A 17367-nucleotide genomic window follows, 5' to 3' on the forward strand; every position below is an offset into this window, starting at 1 on the left:
TCAGTTCAGGATAATGGCCAGTGACTAGAAAGACTAAAGCTTGATTAGAGGGTTAGAACTTTCAGCTTCACATCACCCTCAACCTCTAGAAAGGAAAGACGAGCTAGAAATTGAGCTGACCATCGATGGCCAGTGATTTGATTAATCATGTTTACACATAAAAGCCAAAACCATGGGGCTTGAAGAACTTCTGGGTTAGTGATGGCATCCATGTGCCAGCAGGGTGGCACACCCTAACTCCACACGACAGAAGCTCCTGTGCTCAGGCCCCTTTTGTACCCCACCCTATGTCTTCATCTGGACTAGGTATACCTCTGGGTAAGTAGGGAAAAAAGAGGAGTAAGATGAGAGAAGAATGCATAAACTTCAGTTAATCAAAGTGAATTTAAAAAAAATTAAAAATTTGTAAATTAAAAGTTAACAAAATAATTTTTAATTCTTCATTAAAAAAATCTGGTGACAAAATATGACAAAGCTAGGACATGGGTACTTTAGTGCTCATTTTATTCTTCTCTATAGTCTTCTGGCTGCCTGAATAGTCCATAACAAAATATGTTCAACCAAAATGAATGGTAAATAATAACTTAGTCAACATTTTCAGCAGAAAAGATCCAAAGAGTTTATACAATTGATAATAGAAACCAGTACCATACACAAACACAAAATTAACAATAAGAAATTATGCTACTATTATAAACACATGAGAAAATGTACAAATTCCAGCTCTTTAGTAATTTTTCATCCAAAAAATACCTGTTGAGTGCTAATAAGTCCAGGTATTATTCTAGACTCTGGGAAGAGAGCAGTGAACAATACAGCTCTCATATTAGTACACTGAACTTACATTCTAAAAGGCAGAGACAGCCAACAAAAATATAAACAAATAAAAAAGTAAGATGCTGATAAATGCTATGAAAACAAAATGGATGATGTGACAGAGATGAGGGAGGGAGAAAAGATACTTTAGATTGGGTGTTTTAAGACTCTCTGAGAAGACACCTGTCCTGAGAAGTACATAATGAAAATCCTTCAAAAAGCTAAGGAAAGAGGAGCCCAGGCAAGTGCAGAAATCCAGACATGAGAACAAACATAATCCACTTGAGGAACAGAAGATTAAAGTGCCTAGACTGCAGGGAATGAGGGGTGAGTATGAGACAAGATTAAAAAGGCAGACAAGGAAATCCAGGGCTGAATTCAGGTTTCAATGGAATTTTAAAGCTTATAAAATTTGGGGAAGAGCCCTCTTTAAAAAAAAGGAACACAAAACCATAAAAACAAATTTAGGTCCTAAATTGAGTATTTATTCAGAATAAGAAAGGAAACGACATCAAATTACAGATTTTTAGAAGCTGCCAACCACATTAAAAAACACTAAATAAGAGTCTGGCCCCTCCGAGTTCTGGCACCAGGCAAGCTCACACCCACAGCCAGCACACCAGCATCTCCTTCATGCTGGGTGTTACGCCAGCTCTCCAGGCACCATGATCTCCCTCATGCTGGGCACTGCTCTCTGGGCACCACCATAGCCCTCACCCTGCACACGCTCTTGACCCATGTACAGTAGCCACAGCCACCAGGGCTGGCCCTCACGGCCTCCTGTGCTCGCCTTCCCACCCCTAGGCTGGGGTGCAGTGGCACAATCATAGCTCACTGCAGCCACAAAGGCCTAGGCTCAAGGGATCCTCCTACCTCAGCCTCCCAAGTAGCTGGGACTACAGGAGTACACCACCATGCCTGGCTATTTATTATTATTATTTCTTTAGAGACACAGTCTCACGATATTGCCCAGGCTGGATTTGAACTCCTGGCTTAAGTGATCCTTCTGCGTCAGCCTCCCCAGTAGCTAGGATTACAGGTGCAAGCCACTGTCCAACTCAATTTTTTTTTTTTTTTTTTTTAGATGAAATCTTGCTCTGTTGCCCAGGCTGGAGTGCAGTGGTGTGATCTCTGCTCACTGCAAGCTCCACCTCCTGGGTTCACACCATTCTCCTACCTTAGGCTCAGGTGTGAGCAGCTGGGACTACAGGAGCCAGCCACCATGCCCGGCCTTTTTTTTTTTTTTTTTTGTATTTTTACTAGAGACGGGGTTTCACCGTGTTAGCCAGGATGGTCTCGATCTCCTGACCTCGTGATCCGCCCACCTCGGCCTCCCAAAGTGCTGGGATTACAGGTCTGAGCCACCTCACCCAGCCCCAACTCAATTTTATAATATACTTTTCTACAGAGAGAACACAGAAAATAGTTCAGTCTTTTGTTTACAATAGAGAATCAATGTTTATTTTTTACTACTTATAGTTTAGAAAAGTTTCAGCTTCACAACTATTAGTGATGCCATGTAAATGTCTCAAATTACTGAATTTGTGAAAACCTCTCATGTTTCTTTCACATGTGAGTTATAAGATTAGAAGAATATTTTTAAAAACTTGCAAAAACTCAATCCTGGTTTCTCGTCCATTACCCACCGTCTTCCAGTGTTGGCTAGATGTGTCATAGGACGCATTCATATTGCTATGCAAACCTTCGGCCAAGCACCCTCTGACCATGCCAGCCGCACCGGCAGAGTGCACAGCCAGAAAATTCCTGGAAGCTGTTCTTACATGGAGTCAGCTAGCAACAACTCAACTTTAAAATGATTGCAGGTCACATAAACATATCCTACTCATCTTCTCCTTAGGACTCCAGAATTGCCTTTGTCCAACCCAAGACAGCCTGAAAGGATCAGGTGTGTGACAGGAAAGAAGACAAAGTGGAAAACTACAGTGGCCTTAACCAATTCAGTCCAGCTTCAGAAAGATACTATGCAAGTGAGAGGCGCCTTATGCTTTATGAGCTTCAAGGTAAATACCTCTGTCCAGATCATTCTGAGCCTTAAAGATCATCAAGAACAGTTAGGATTTTTTCTTCTTCATAAGACAAGAAACCACTGGAGGGTTTTAATCAAGGGATCTGAACTATGTTTTAACAAAAACACACAGGGAAATGCACTGACCTAAGGCTATCCTCTAACCCTGATCAAAAAGAGGTACTCAAGCACAACGTAGAACAAAGTTACGCTTCCCTCTCCTGAAAATCTGGGGTTCCTCTTTTTCCTTATCTCTGGATTATAGATATACACAAATCCAGTCATCCCATAATTTTCCCAAAGACTTCTAATTGAAAATAGAAGCAATAATTTCTCAACCTGCAAGTTTATAAAAAAAAGAACAGCAGTCTTTAAAAGCGGGACACTCAGTGACTAAGTGTTGTTGTACAGCTATTTCAGGAATGGTGGCATTGTTGCTCCTAGCTGTGCAGCCCCAATCTTAACAGCCTGGCCTTCCCATCAGCTCAGGAGACCACAAATATCTTCAATCAATTCCTTTTTATACTTCAATTAGCAAAATTTAACTAGTAAGTTCATTTTTACAAACAATTAAGAGCTCTGAATCCAACAAGTATGTAATAAGCAAATAATAGTAAACCAGTCAATCATGAACCCTGAAGTTATTAAAAGCACAGGGGGAGGGGTGGGGTGGAGATGGTAAAAATGATTAGAAGCTGTTGAACCAGAAATGCTGGAGGGTGATAGCATTCCTCAGCCCTTCCTACTCACCCACAGGTCTCTTGTTCTGCCCTTCCATCCATGTTTGGGGAGAAGGGTCAAGAGAAAAGCACACAGTAGCTTCTCACCACACAAAGTAAGCCCTGCTACTGACATGCTAAAGCAGCTGTGAAGAAAAGGAAATTAAAGAAGACAAAAAAAGAAGAGGTCCAAGTAAGAACTGAGCTGAGAACACAATGTGTAATGTAACATGCACGGAAGAGCATAATACAGATACAAAGTTTAAAATTTAGGAGTGGGAAACACAGAATAAAAGGACTGTAGGATTAGGTTAATCTAGACAACCTTGGTCCCACAGTGGTTGGTGTGGAATAACTGCCAGTCATCATCTCATCCATAAGATCTTTGTAACTAAATCATAAAGGCAACGACAAAGTGAATTTACATTTTTCAAATCCAATTACACACTGTGAAACTTTAACCTAGTAAGACAACATTTCAATGAGAAGCTAAAACAATTGTAAAAATTTTGATCTAGAAAAATATCTGATAAAGGTAAAAATAAATGTTACCCATGCACATTTTTTAAAATTAACTAGATCTACAAGGCTCGTTATGAACAACTAGTCCCAGCTCCCTCTCCAATATTTCCTTTTCCCAAAAGCTTTCCTTAGTCTATTCAGTGACTGTCGGTTGAGGAAGTCTGAGATATAGTTGTTTCCTGGTCCTGGCATCCTTCACACTTCCCACCCCTGATGTCTCAACACAATCCTAACTTTGGTTAGATCAATATTTAAGGCTTGTATCATTATAACTACATAAGGTATTCAAAGTTGAACCAAGCAGTAAACAATAATTACTTTTCTTTTCCTTCATAACATTTTGTTTCCCTTGCAATAATTGGTTTCTCATTTATTTAGTTTTCTACATACTTATCTACCATACATTTATCCCAATTCACCCCAGACTCAACAGCCTGACAAAGCTCCTTTGAGTATATTAATTTGCCTCAGGTTTCTATCAATGTTATCTTCTGGAAGAAGTCTCTCCCTGTCTTCAGACTTGCTACCGTCTGGACTGAGGAACCTGGGCCAGGTACACAGCTACCGTCCTAGGTGTTCCACCCACTACTCTCCTACATTAATCATCTTCTTCCTAAAAACACCACTGCCACTCTCTCCTCCACCTCCATTCCCCTCAGATCCCACCACAGAAGTTTCATGAGAAAAAAAAATGTGTCGACAAAGCTTGGAAAACCTTGCAACATATAGTCACTTTCTGGAATTCCCTAATGTATACATTTGAGAACCCTATTCTAAAAAACTTTCAATTTTGATTAGTACAGGTATCTATGAAACTTAATCAGAGACAATACTCTGTTTTTGAGGAATACCTACCTGCTAATGATGTACACTCTGGGAAATGGTACGTGGATGGTAAGCTACTTGAAGGCAGGGAATATAGTTTATCCTTTGCAAACTCATGACATCTAACATGGAACAAAACATAGGAAAAAAAAAAACATACTGAAACAAACACAGGTTTATGTAATAGTAGATGTCACATATCTTGGTTATATTCTAAAAACTATTCCAAAATACCAATGATCATCCTAGGCATATTATAACAACTCTATATACATTTCATAGAATCTCCACTATCAATTTATTATGTGTGAGTGCAGCTATCCCCGGGTATTCACGGGGGACTGATTCTGGGACCCACTAAGGATACTAAAATACACAGATATTCAAGTATCTTATATAAAATGGTATAATATTTGCATATAACCTACACACATTATCCTGTATACAGGCATACCTTGAGACATTGCAGGTTCTGTTCCAGACTACCATAATAAAGTAACACAAATTTTTTGGATTCCCAGTGCATATTAAAGTTACGTTTACACTATACTATAGTCTTCTAACTGTGTAACAGCATTATGCTTTTAAAATGCACACACCTTAATTAAGGATCATCTGAGCCTTCAGCAAGTCATAGTTTTTTTTGCTGGTAGAAGGTCTTGTCTTGATGGCTGCTGACTGATTGAGGTGGTAGTTGCTAAAGGTTAGAGTGGCTGTGGCAATTTCTTAAAATGAGACAATAAAGTTTGCCATATCAATTGACTCTTCCTTATGAAATATATCTCTGTAACGTGTCATACTATTTATCCACAGTAAAACTTTCTTCAAAACTTGAGTTAATCCTCTCACACCCTGCCACTGCTGTATCAATTAAGTTTATGTAATATTCTAAATCCTTTTGTTGTCATTTCAACAATGTTCACAGCATCTTCTCAAGGAATAGAATCCATCTCAAGAAACCACCTACTTTGTTTATCCATAAGAAGCAATGCCTGGCCAGGGGTGGTAGCTCACACCTGTATTCCCAGCACTCTGGGAGGCCGAAGCAGGAGGATTGCTTGAAGCTAGGAGTTCAAGAACAGCCTGGGCAAGAAAGTGAGACCCTGTCTGTACAAAAGATATATTTTTTAAAAAAATTAGCCAGGCACAGTGGTGTGTGCCTGTAGTCCCAGCTACTCAGGAGGCTAAGAAGGGAGGATCGCTTTAGCCAGGGAGTTCAAGGCTACACTGAGCTAGGATCATGCCACTGTATCTGCTCCAACCTAACAGAATGAGACTTTGTCTCTAAAAAAAATTTTTTTAATAAACAGAGAAAAACAGCAACTCCTCATCCATTAATGTTTTATCATAATACTGCAACAATTCAGTTCCATCTTCAGGTTCCACTGCTAATTCTAGTTCTCTTGGTATTTCCACCACATCTGCAGTTACCGCCTTCTTTGAAGTCTTGAATCCCTCAAAGTCATCCATGACGGTTGAAATTCAACTTTTTCCAAACTCTTGTTAATGCTGATATTCTGACCTCCTCCCATGGTTCATGAATGTTCTTAATGGCATCTAGAATGGTGAATCCTTTCCGGAAAGTTTTTCATTGACTTTGCTCAGAGCCATCAGAGGAATCCCTGCCAATGGCAGCAGTCATACCCTTAGAAAATGTATTTCTTAAATAATAAGACTTGAAAGTTGAAATTAGTCCTTGATACCTGGGCTGCAGAATAAATATTGCGTTAGCAGGCACGAAAACAACATTCATCTCCTTGTCCATCTCTATCAGAACTCTTGGGTGACCAGGTCCACTGTCAATGAGCAGTAATATTTTGAAAGGAATCTTTCTGAGCAGTAGGTCTCCACAGTAAGCTTAAAATAGTAAACCATGCTATCAACAGATGTGCTGGATTCCAGGCTCTGTTTTTCCACTGATAGAGCACAGGCAGAATACGGATTTACTGTATTTCTTAAAGGCCCTAGATTTTTGGAATGGTAAAGGAGCACTGACTTCAACTTAAAGTCACCAGCTGCATTAGCTACAACCAAGAAAGTCACTGTCCTTTGAAGCTTTGAAGGCAGGCATTGACTCCTCTCTAGCTATGGAAGTCCAGGATAACATCTTCTTCATCAAATAGAAGAGTGTTTTGTCTACACTGAAAATCTATTGTTTAGTGTAACCACCTTCATCAATGATCTTCGCTAGTTCTTCTGGACAACTTGTTGCAGCTACTACATCAGCATTTATTGCTTCACCTTGCATTTTCATGTTACAGAGACCGCTTCTTTCCTTAAACCTCACGAACCAACCTCTGTTAGTTTCCAACTTTTCTTCTGCAGCTTCCTCACCTCTCTTCATAGAATTAAAGAGAGTTAGGGCCAGGTGAGGTGGCTCATGCCTGTAATCCCAGCTCTTTGGGAGGCCGAGGTGGGCCAATCACAAGGTCAGGAGATCGAGACTATCCTGGCTAATACGGTGAAACCCCGTCTCTACTAAAAGTACACAAAATTAGCCGGGCCTGGTGGAGGGCATCTGTAGTCCCAGTTACTCGGGAGGCTGAGGCAGGAGAATGGCGTGAACCCGGGAGGCGGAGCTTGCAGTGAGCCGAGATCGCACCACTGCACTCCAGCCTGAGCGACAGAGTGAGACTCCGTCTCAACAAAAAAAAAAAAAAAAAAAGAGTTAGGGCCTGCCTCTGGATTAGGTTTTGGTTTAGGGAAATATTGTGGTTGGTCTAATCTATCCAGACCACTCAAACTTTCTCCTTATCAGCAACATGGCTGTTTCGCTTTCTTATCATTCATGGGTTCACTAGAATAGCACTTTTCATTTCCTTCAAGAAATTTCCCTTTGCATTCATTTGGCTCAAAAGGACTAGCTCTTCGCCTGTCTCAACTTTCAACACAGCTTCCTCACTATGCTTCATCATTTCTAGCTTTTGATTTCCAAAGAGATGTGTGAGTCTTCTTTTCACTTGAACATGTAGAGGTCATTGTAGGGTTACTGACTGGACTAATCTGAATATTGTTGTGTCTCAGGAAAGAGAGAGACAGGGGTACAGCCAGTTGCTGGAGCAGTAAGAACATACACATTTATTAAGTTCATCACCTTACATGGGTAAACGTTTCATGGTGCCCCAAAACAATTAAAACAGTAACATCAAAGATCACCGATCACAGAGCACCATAACTGGTATCATAATAATAAAAAAGTTGAAATACTGCAAGAATTACCCAAAATGTGACACAGAGACACAACATAAGCACACGCTCTTGGAAAAATGACACTGATAGACTGGCTTGACTCAAGGTTGCCACAAATCTTCAATTTGTTGCCACAAATCTTCAATTTCATAATTTCACAATTCAAGTTCATAATTTAACATGTTTATTACAGTATGAGTGCATATACTTTATGTTAACGACAAAAATTTAAATGAGACAAATGATAAGTGGTGAAGAAATTTTGCCCCCTTCCCTCGTAAACAATTCCGGCAAACCTAAATAAGGGGAGTCACTTACTCCAGTCCCCTTCTCTCAATAAGGAGGAGAGGAAGAGAAACCTTCTGCCCCTGGGCGGCATAAACAACACACTGTGCTCCTGCAAGCTTCATTCAGCAGCTCTGGACCAAATGAATCAACATGTTTATCTGCTAATACAGCTGAGCTCATGGTAAAGTGTTATGCACTTAAAAGGAAACAAACTTTTTAAAAAATGAAACTAGTAAAAATTAGAAACTTTTTGTTGTTTCAGCAAATTTAGTAATGTTGTTTATGAAGACCAAACATTAACAGAGTAAATCTTCCATTTTGTCAAAATGTTTATTCTCAACTGAAGAAGATTTAAGGAAACTCAGGCTGGAAAACATTTGATCTAGGGGTCAAGGACAGTCTGACTTCTTAGTTCTGCTAGCAGTTTTTTAAAGCTGCTTCCTGTACTAGGGAACGTTCACTGTTCTTGCACAAACAATAATAAAAGTCATTTATGCAAACACCTTCATTATTCTTTCCTTTCAAATTCACTGTTTGGTAATAACAAAGGCTACAATCATGATTCTAATAAACATTTTGAGCTTTTATTTACCATTAAATTTCTATTAATGTATTATTTGTGGGGAAACATGTTATTCACTCATTCAAAAATATATCCCCAATGCTGCTACTCATGTGCCTGACACTGTGGATGAAAGTCAGCAAAGGAGATGCCACCACTGCCCTCCCAGAGCTTCCAGTTTTGCTGATGAGATATTATGAAATTATACACACATACATAACCCAGACTATGAAAAGGGAAAAATATACCATGAAAGCAAACAATATGATCTGGCCCTGGGGGTCAGAGGATTCCTTTGGCAGTGATAATTAAGCTGAGATTAGCTTTACAATCGCTAAACATCTGAAACACACACATTCCAAATCATCCTAGGGGTAAGAATGCTTACAGCTACGTGGGGGAGGGGAGAAGCGTTTATAGGAGCCAAGGTAAAATCCATGACTTTAAAAATAAAGGTGAGAGCTTCATGTGTACAACACCAAGAGATCACTTATCTCTGTAGGAAGAAAAGCAATGGCCACTCCTAGCATATTTCCACTCAAAAATAGATTTCACAGCTAGAACTATTTTCCAGTAATAAAGCTAAACATAAGCTATCAATGTAATAATCTCCAATAATCTCAAGTCCTTCAAACACATTAAGATGAATTTATAACAGTAAATGTATTGCAAGCCTCAACACCCCATATAAACCCAGTAATGAAAAAAGATGTCTTAAGCTTCACATATCACAGGTCACCTAATGTTAGAACAGAAACAAACTTCTAGAAATCATCTTGTAATAAAACACTTTTCACTGTGCAAATCAGGAATAACACCCAAAGTGAAGAAGGAGCATGTATAACGTCACACATCTAGCTCATAGTAGAACAGGAGGTTAGCTGGAGCTTGGATTGCCTGAGTCCACTCTCTACGCTTTTTCTACCAGCATATAACAGCAAATGTATGACAAGAAACACACGTTGCAAATAAATAAGGCAGAATTTTAAGACACAAATTCCATTTCAAAATTTTTATTTTTAAATTTTTAAAAATATTTTTAGGGACAGGGTCTCGCTGTGTTGCCCAGGTTGGTCTTAAACTCCTGGCACAAGCAGTCCTCCATCCTCAGCCTCCCAAAGTGTTGGCATTACAGGCATGAGCCACCGTGCGTAACTCAAAATTTTTATACATTTTCAACTGACCCACACATGCTGTAGGCTCTAGAAAACAAATGCTCCCTCTTACCACATACCACAGAAGAGTAAAATTGAAAACAACAGCTGGGCACAGTAGCTCATACCTGTAATCCCACATGCTATGGGAGGCTGAAGAGGATCTCCTGAGGCCAGGGGTTTAAGACCAGCCTGAGCAACATACTGAAACCCTGTCTCTACAAAAAAATAAAATTAGCCAGACACAATGGTGCACACCTGTAGCCCTAGCTCCTCAGGAGGCTTAAAAGGGAGGATCCCTCGAGCCCAGGAGATCAAGGCTGCAGTGAGCTACGATCACAACACTGCACTCCAGCCTCAACAACACAATAAAACTGTCTCTTTAAAAAAATTAAAAAATAAGTGAAGAAAATGACTATTTATTGACTCCCTAGGGTCTAGGAGCTCGATTGAGTGGCTTATCTACTTTAATTTCCATTAATCATCACAACTACCCTCTGATTAGATATTATTCTCATTTTACTGAGACCCAGAAACATTAAGTAATTTACCTATGGTTACATAGTAGAAAAATGGCAGAAGTAGGATTTGAATTCAAGTCTAAATCTAAATCCATGTAGCCATTTTACCATTAAAAAGCTTTTTTTCTTTTTCTGAGACAGGATCTCATTGTGTCACCTAGGCTAGAGTGCAGTAGCACCATCATGGCTCAGCTCACTGCAGCCTCAACCTCCCAGGGGTGGGTGATCCTCTTGCCTCAGCCTCCCAAGTAGCTGGGACTACAGGCGCATGCCACCACTCCCGCCTAATTTTTCTGTAGACATGAGGTTTCACCACGTTGCCCAGGCTGGTCTCAAAGTGCTGGGATTACAGGCATAACCCAGCCAGTGTATCTTCATTAAAAAATACTATACAATGGGGTTAGGTTTCCCTGAGAACTTAAAAATGCCCATTTAATTGCTAATGAAACATCTTTTAAAGTTTGGTCTAGGATAACTGCAATTTATAACATTATATCAAAAAGAACTATCAAGTTTTAAACAACCACTTTACAAACAAAACTTGGAACATATTCTCAAGTTAAATTTTACTCATATTTTCTTTTATAACATTCTTTTCAACCCTGCTGTCAGTGCCACCAGAAACGGGTGTTATCTACACCTATGAAATGTTGGCTCAGACACAAGAAGAGTATAATGCACGACTGCTTAAGAGAACCATAAAAATACAAGAACTATATTTTAATCATTCTGATTTCTCCATTGGTGGACAGCCCATTAACAGCTTCAACTGGGAGAGAGCATACTGCTCAAAAATAAGAACCGAGCAGTCCAAATAGAGCAAAGCACACCATTAATTAAAAGAATACCAATTTTTACACAACTACCCACACCATAGGACTGTTTCTGCTTTCTCAGCTCTGCTAAATTCTGTTACCACTCACGCACCAGGTTCTCAGCTTCCAATATTTAGTTGACGTTGTTTGCCTGCTGTCATCTCTCATCCGTTCTCTTTACCCTCATGGATTTCTGCTTTTATATGTGTTCACTATCATTTTAGTGGGGAGGGAAATACATGTTTCTCTGATAATACTGGAGATTTTTAAAGTTTTCTTTTGATCCCTTATGGTATCTGTTTTCTCCCAGTGTTCCAAGTGTCACTCCCTCTTCTACCTCTCTATGTCTACTGTTTTTTTTTAAATGTTGGAGTCTTCCCCAAAATGACCAACAGTCTTGGATTGTTAGTTCGTATTTAAGAATTAGCCCCCGAAAAGAACTGACTGAAAGATCTGTGTGGGAGAACAGGGCTTAACAATTGGTAGAATTCACTTAAGGTACTCTCAGCAGAAAGCCTATCAGTATCTGAAGATGCTGTTATCTTCAGTCTTCCACAGGAGAAGGATGGGACAGGTTTGACTGTGGAGTTCTGGAAGGAGAACAGAGGAAGACAGCTAAGAGTTCTACAGTTCAGGCCTAGGTTTCCCTTGATCTCCTTGTTTTAAACCAAGCAACAATCCACTGCCCCTGGTTTCGAAGTCCAGACACCTCTTCATGAATTTTGCAAAGAATAAACCTTGTTCTCCTGAGGCCAGGGAGTTGGTGGTGAAGGAACTCACCCATCTACAAGGGCACATAGGGAGAAAATCGTAGGATTCCACCTGTCAGTGTACACAGATTTTCTGACCAGCTTCCCTGTTTTCAGTTCCATTTCTGACCCCTATCTTCCTTAGTATCTGGTGCCTCCAAATACTGAGCCTCTTGGAAGCTTCGGACAAACACAGTATTGCACTTCTTACAGGTATTGTTGTGCACTTACAGGTACTGTGTGATTCCTCTGCAAAGTCAGTGACCACCTGTCCATCTGCTTATTTCAAAAAGGTATAGCAGCGTCTGTCTCCTGTTGTAACCTCTCCCAGTCTCTCTGGTTTTTCTTCCATTTAGGCAGGGATTAGGAAAGGAGAGGAGATACAGGTATAGCCAATCTGTCATTTTTGGTCAAAAGCCCTGAGAGCGCTCTTCTGAAATCAGCTATCTCAGGATACTGACTTACGAACTAAATTAGTATTTCTCAAAGTGCGAACACAGATCTGCATTAGAATTCACAAGGATGCTTGTCCACATAGCAGTCTGGGTGATTTTTGCTTTTGCTGTTACATGGAAATCAGATTAAGTCACTAACCCACTTAAAACTTCCTAATAAGCAGCTTCCCACTCCACTTAAAAGCCAAGGTCTTTCAAAGCCTAAAACGATATAGCCAATGTATGTCTATCTCTGATCCCATTTAATACCCTTCTTTCCAGCCACTTTCTCTACTATTAATATATCCTGACAACACAGGCCTTCTGTTTATTCCTTGACCAACAACCAGTTTATTGCTATCTCAGGGCCTCTCCACACGTTCTTTCCTCTGCTTGTAACATTTCTTCTTCTAGTTCTTTGCATGGCCCCTTCTCATTCTTCAGATCTCAGTTCAAAGGTGGACAGACAAAATGTGGTACATTCATACTATGGAATGTTATTTAGCCTTAAAAAGGAAGGAGATGCGGACATGTGCCACAGCATGGATGAACCTCGAAGACACTACGCTAAGTGAATAAGCCACACAATCACTGTACGATCCACTTACATGAGGCACTAGAGCAGTCAAATTTATAGAAACAGAAAGAATGGTGGTGGTTAGAGGCTGAGAGGAAAGAGAAAACAAAAAAATCCTGTTTAATGGCCGCAGAGTTTCAGTTGTACAACATGAAACAAGTTCTGGAGGTAGACGGTGGTGAATGGCTACACAACAATGTGAATGTACTTAATGCCACTGAAACGCACATTTAAAAATGGCTAAAATGGTAAATTTTATGTTACATATATTTTACTACAAGTTAAAAAATACTTTGTTTTTTTTTTAAAAACCAAGATAAAAAATAAGAGTTCTCTCTTCAAAAGACACTTCCCAAGATTACTCTATGCAAAGCTCTCTCTCCTTTCCCCTGCCAGGTAATTCTTTGGCACGTATCATGGTGTACTTTCTTCACAGAATACCACTACATAAAATTACCCTGTTTGTTTATGATCTGTCCTCCAATTACAGAGTAGGATGTCTTCTAACACTGCCCACACACTATGGTAATAGATATACGATAGGAAGGCACTCCATAGACATTTGGAGGCTAAATGAATTAACTGGCTTCTAGGTCTCAACCCAGATCTACGAAACAAGAATCTTGAGATTCTCAGACATTGCTTTATTGGAGAGAAAACTTGCTATTTATGACCCAAACAGCACCTCCCAATCCCAACAGCTAGTTAGGACAATTTGACACAAATGGCACTTAAAATAGATATTCTCTGTTCTTACTACAGAGAATGTGCTTTTGATTGGAGGGTTGAACAGTGGGGAAGGTATAGATGAAAGAGGAGCTTCTAACATTTTCATATAGGAATGCCTGATAACATGACAATATAGTTCCTTTAATTTAATTATTCTTAAATGATTTAGCATGTATACCTATTAGAAGAGCTTCCACATAATAAAATAGATCACTAAACACCTTTACGAAGTAATTCAAAGTTAGGATGAAAAAACAAAGAAAAAGGTTTTTTTGAGATGGAGTCTCGCTCTGTCGCCCAGGCTGGAGTGCAGTGGCGCGATCTCGGCTCACTGCAAGCTCCGCCTCCCGGGTTCCCGCCATTCTCCTGCCTCAGCCTCCCGAGTAGCTGCGACTACAGGCGCCCGCCACCACACCCAGCTAATTTTTTGTTTTAGTAGAGATGGGGTTTCACCATGTTGACCAGGATGGTCTGGATCTCCTGACCTCGTGATCTGCCCGCCTCAGCCTCCCAAAGTCCTGGGATTACAGGTGTGAGCCATCGTGCCCGGCCTTTTTTTATTTTTAAGACAGGGTGTCACTGTGTTGCCCAGACTGGAATGCTGCAGTGGCATGACCACTGCTCACTGCAGCCTGACTTCCAGGACTCAAGTGATCCTCCCCCTCAGTCTCCTGACCTCCCACGTAGCTGGGACTACAGGCATGCACCACTACACCTGGCTAATTTTTAGGTTTTTTGGGGTTTTTTTGGTAGAGATATGGTCTCGCTATGTTACCCAGGCTGGTCTCAAACTCCTGGGCTCAAGCAATCTGCCCGCCTCAGCCCCCCAAAGTGCTGGGATCACAGGCATGAGACTTTGTGCCCTGCCTTCTATTTATGTTCTTGATATTATTTCATTTTCTACAGGATTTTGTTCTTATATCTTCTCTCTCTTATCTTTCCATCTCACCTGGACAGTTCTATAGCTCACTCCTAGACAGCAAACAAACACACTTATCTCCCCATTCTAAAACATATTCACTCGCTCTTACTACACATTCAACCTCTAATTTTCTCTATTCCTCTCCACAACATCCAGCTTTTTTGAAGTCTACTTTCTCATTTCCCATTCGCTCCTTAACCCTCAGCTCCACAGTGGCAAACATGGTCATCAACCCCTTAACACAGCAGTTGCTCTCTCATTAGTCACCAATGAGTTCCTTTCTGTTACTCATCATACTTCCTTCACTGTTTTAATCTTGCTCCTCCTTTTAGATGACTTAAATTCTGTTCATCCTTAAAGTATGAGTGGAAAGTGGGGTAGTGAACCCAGACAAGACTGGGTGTGGCCCTGGCTTCAATAGTTATTGCACTTTTCTGAGCTGGCTGACATAGGACTGGTCTGTCTTCCTAAGGGATAAATGAACTAGGGCAGGCACTAGATCCTCATTCAATCTTTACATCCTTGAGCTCTTTGTATCTTTATATACTGTGTGCTTGGCACATTAAGTAGACACTCAGTTGGGCTGTGGAAGGCAGGAAAGAAGGAAAATGGGGAGGGAATGGGTGGGGGAAAATGCAGGAAACAATTTTACTCATCTTTTTATCCCTAAGTACAAAGTAGAAAAGTTAACCATAATAGAACCTCAATTAATGTTTGGTGACTCTTACTGAATATATATATACCACCTATTGCAATGAGATTTGGGTGTTTAATTTCATTGAACATTTACATTTAAAACTCTGTGAACTGCACATTTACCACAAAGCTATGATTGTAAAAACTATACTGTTAATTATAGTTATAGTTGCTGACTCATTAAGCAAATTCATAGTTTTAGAAACATAGTTTTAGTCAATGAAGCAATAAAATATACTTTAGCATTCTTCAACATTCAGACTGGGGGTAGAGGATGATAAACAGAGACAGTGAAGTTGGACTCAACATGAAATGAGGTAGAAATAATAAAAACAACACTGAAGTCTGGCCATAGGGTGGTCAAAAGGCTCTATAACTTTCCTACAATTAACTTTCAAATCTAAGACAAAACTATCATAAATGTTAGTCTAGGTTTAAAAAGCTTTTTTGAAAGTCTGATTTCTGTTACTTAAGAAAAAATAAAATGTCTCTAATTTTTAAACAAAGCACACATAAAGGAGCTGATATCAATAAATGCTCTTTTACTGTATTTCACAGGAAAACTATCTAGCACTTTGGGGCACTTATTAAACAGTGAAAAGAAAAATATTTCTTTCCAGTTAAAAAAGGATGAAGACAATTCTTGGGGAGTGGGGGGACCCAAGTAACTGAATTCTGTATATAACTTAAAGTTCATTTTTTTTTTTTTTTAGCTCTTATTCTCTGCCTCATTTCCAAGTTTCTATTTCCTTTACTTGCTTTTAAATGTCAGTATTCTCCAGAGTACTGTCCTCTCATCCTTCTCTTAAACATGTTCACTGAGCAATCTCATCTGTACCAGAAAAGCACACCGTTTAGGAGTATACCTTCTAGGACCAAATGTGCTTGTGTTTGAATCCTGACCCTACTACTTGCTAGGTGTACAATCTTAGACAAGTTACTTAACTTTTCTGTAACTCAGTCTACCCATCTGTAAATCAAGGATAAACCAACCTTACAGGGCTGCTGTGAGGCCTGAGTTAATATATATAAAACGCTTACAATGCTGCCTGGCACATAATACGTTTTCTAACTAAGAGTGCTAGCTATAAGACGACCATATAATTTACCCAGGGCACTTCTAAGATTTAAAGAAAAGATTATGGGCCAGGCACAGTGGCTCACGCCTGTAATGACAGCACTTTGGGAGGCCAAGATGGGCAGATCACGAGGTCAAGAGATCAAGTCCACCCTGGCCAATAAGGTGAAACCCCATCTCTACTAAAAATACAAACATTAGCTGGGTGTGGTGGCATACACCTATAGTACCAGCCACTCGGGAGGCTGAGGCAGGAGAATCACTTGAACCCGGAAGGCAGAGGTTGCAGTGAGCCAAGATTGTGCCATCGCACTCCAGCCTGGCGACAAAGTGAGATTCAGTCTCAAGAAAAAAAAAAAAAAGAAGAGATTACATATTAATAATCACACTGGAGCATCAAGAGTAAACCAGAACTATCTCGGGCAAATTAAGACAGTGTCACCTAACTAGTTAGGATAAGCCATAAAATACTGTTGATATGCACCATTTCTGCCCTGTAAATATCACATAACTAACCTAACGATGTTCAGTTCCAGTTAATGAAAACCTAGCAAATACTTAACTATTATTTCTGAAAGTGGGTTCAATAGGGGTGATGGCTGAATAGGTCAAAACACTTCAGAAACATCAAGTTAAATAAAGCTAAATATGTTGGAAAGATGAAGTTTACCATCTAGCCTACCCAAAAGTCACTGGTGTGCTAATTGACTTTATAGCTTAAATTTGTTTTATTTTACAACTACAA

General features: G+C 39.9%; 1 protein-coding gene across 5 annotated transcripts in view; it reads right to left on the reverse strand.

Annotated features, from left to right (window-relative positions):
• AKT3 (AKT serine/threonine kinase 3) overlaps nucleotides 1-17367 on the reverse strand; it is a 359827-nt gene that overhangs the window by 293071 nt on the left and 49389 nt on the right. The window contains exon 2 of one of the 5 annotated variants that reach the window (XM_073011888.1): nucleotides 4939-5030. The exons of the other annotated variants lie outside the window; for them this stretch is intronic. The gene's annotated coding sequence lies outside the window, so the exon portion shown is untranslated. The remainder of the gene's footprint in view (nucleotides 1-4938; nucleotides 5031-17367) is intronic. 5 annotated transcript variants of the gene reach the window in all.

Source organism: Chlorocebus sabaeus, chromosome 25 (genome assembly GCF_047675955.1).
Source record: "Chlorocebus sabaeus isolate Y175 chromosome 25, mChlSab1.0.hap1, whole genome shotgun sequence".
NCBI classification, from domain to species: Eukaryota; Metazoa; Chordata; class Mammalia; order Primates; family Cercopithecidae; genus Chlorocebus; species Chlorocebus sabaeus.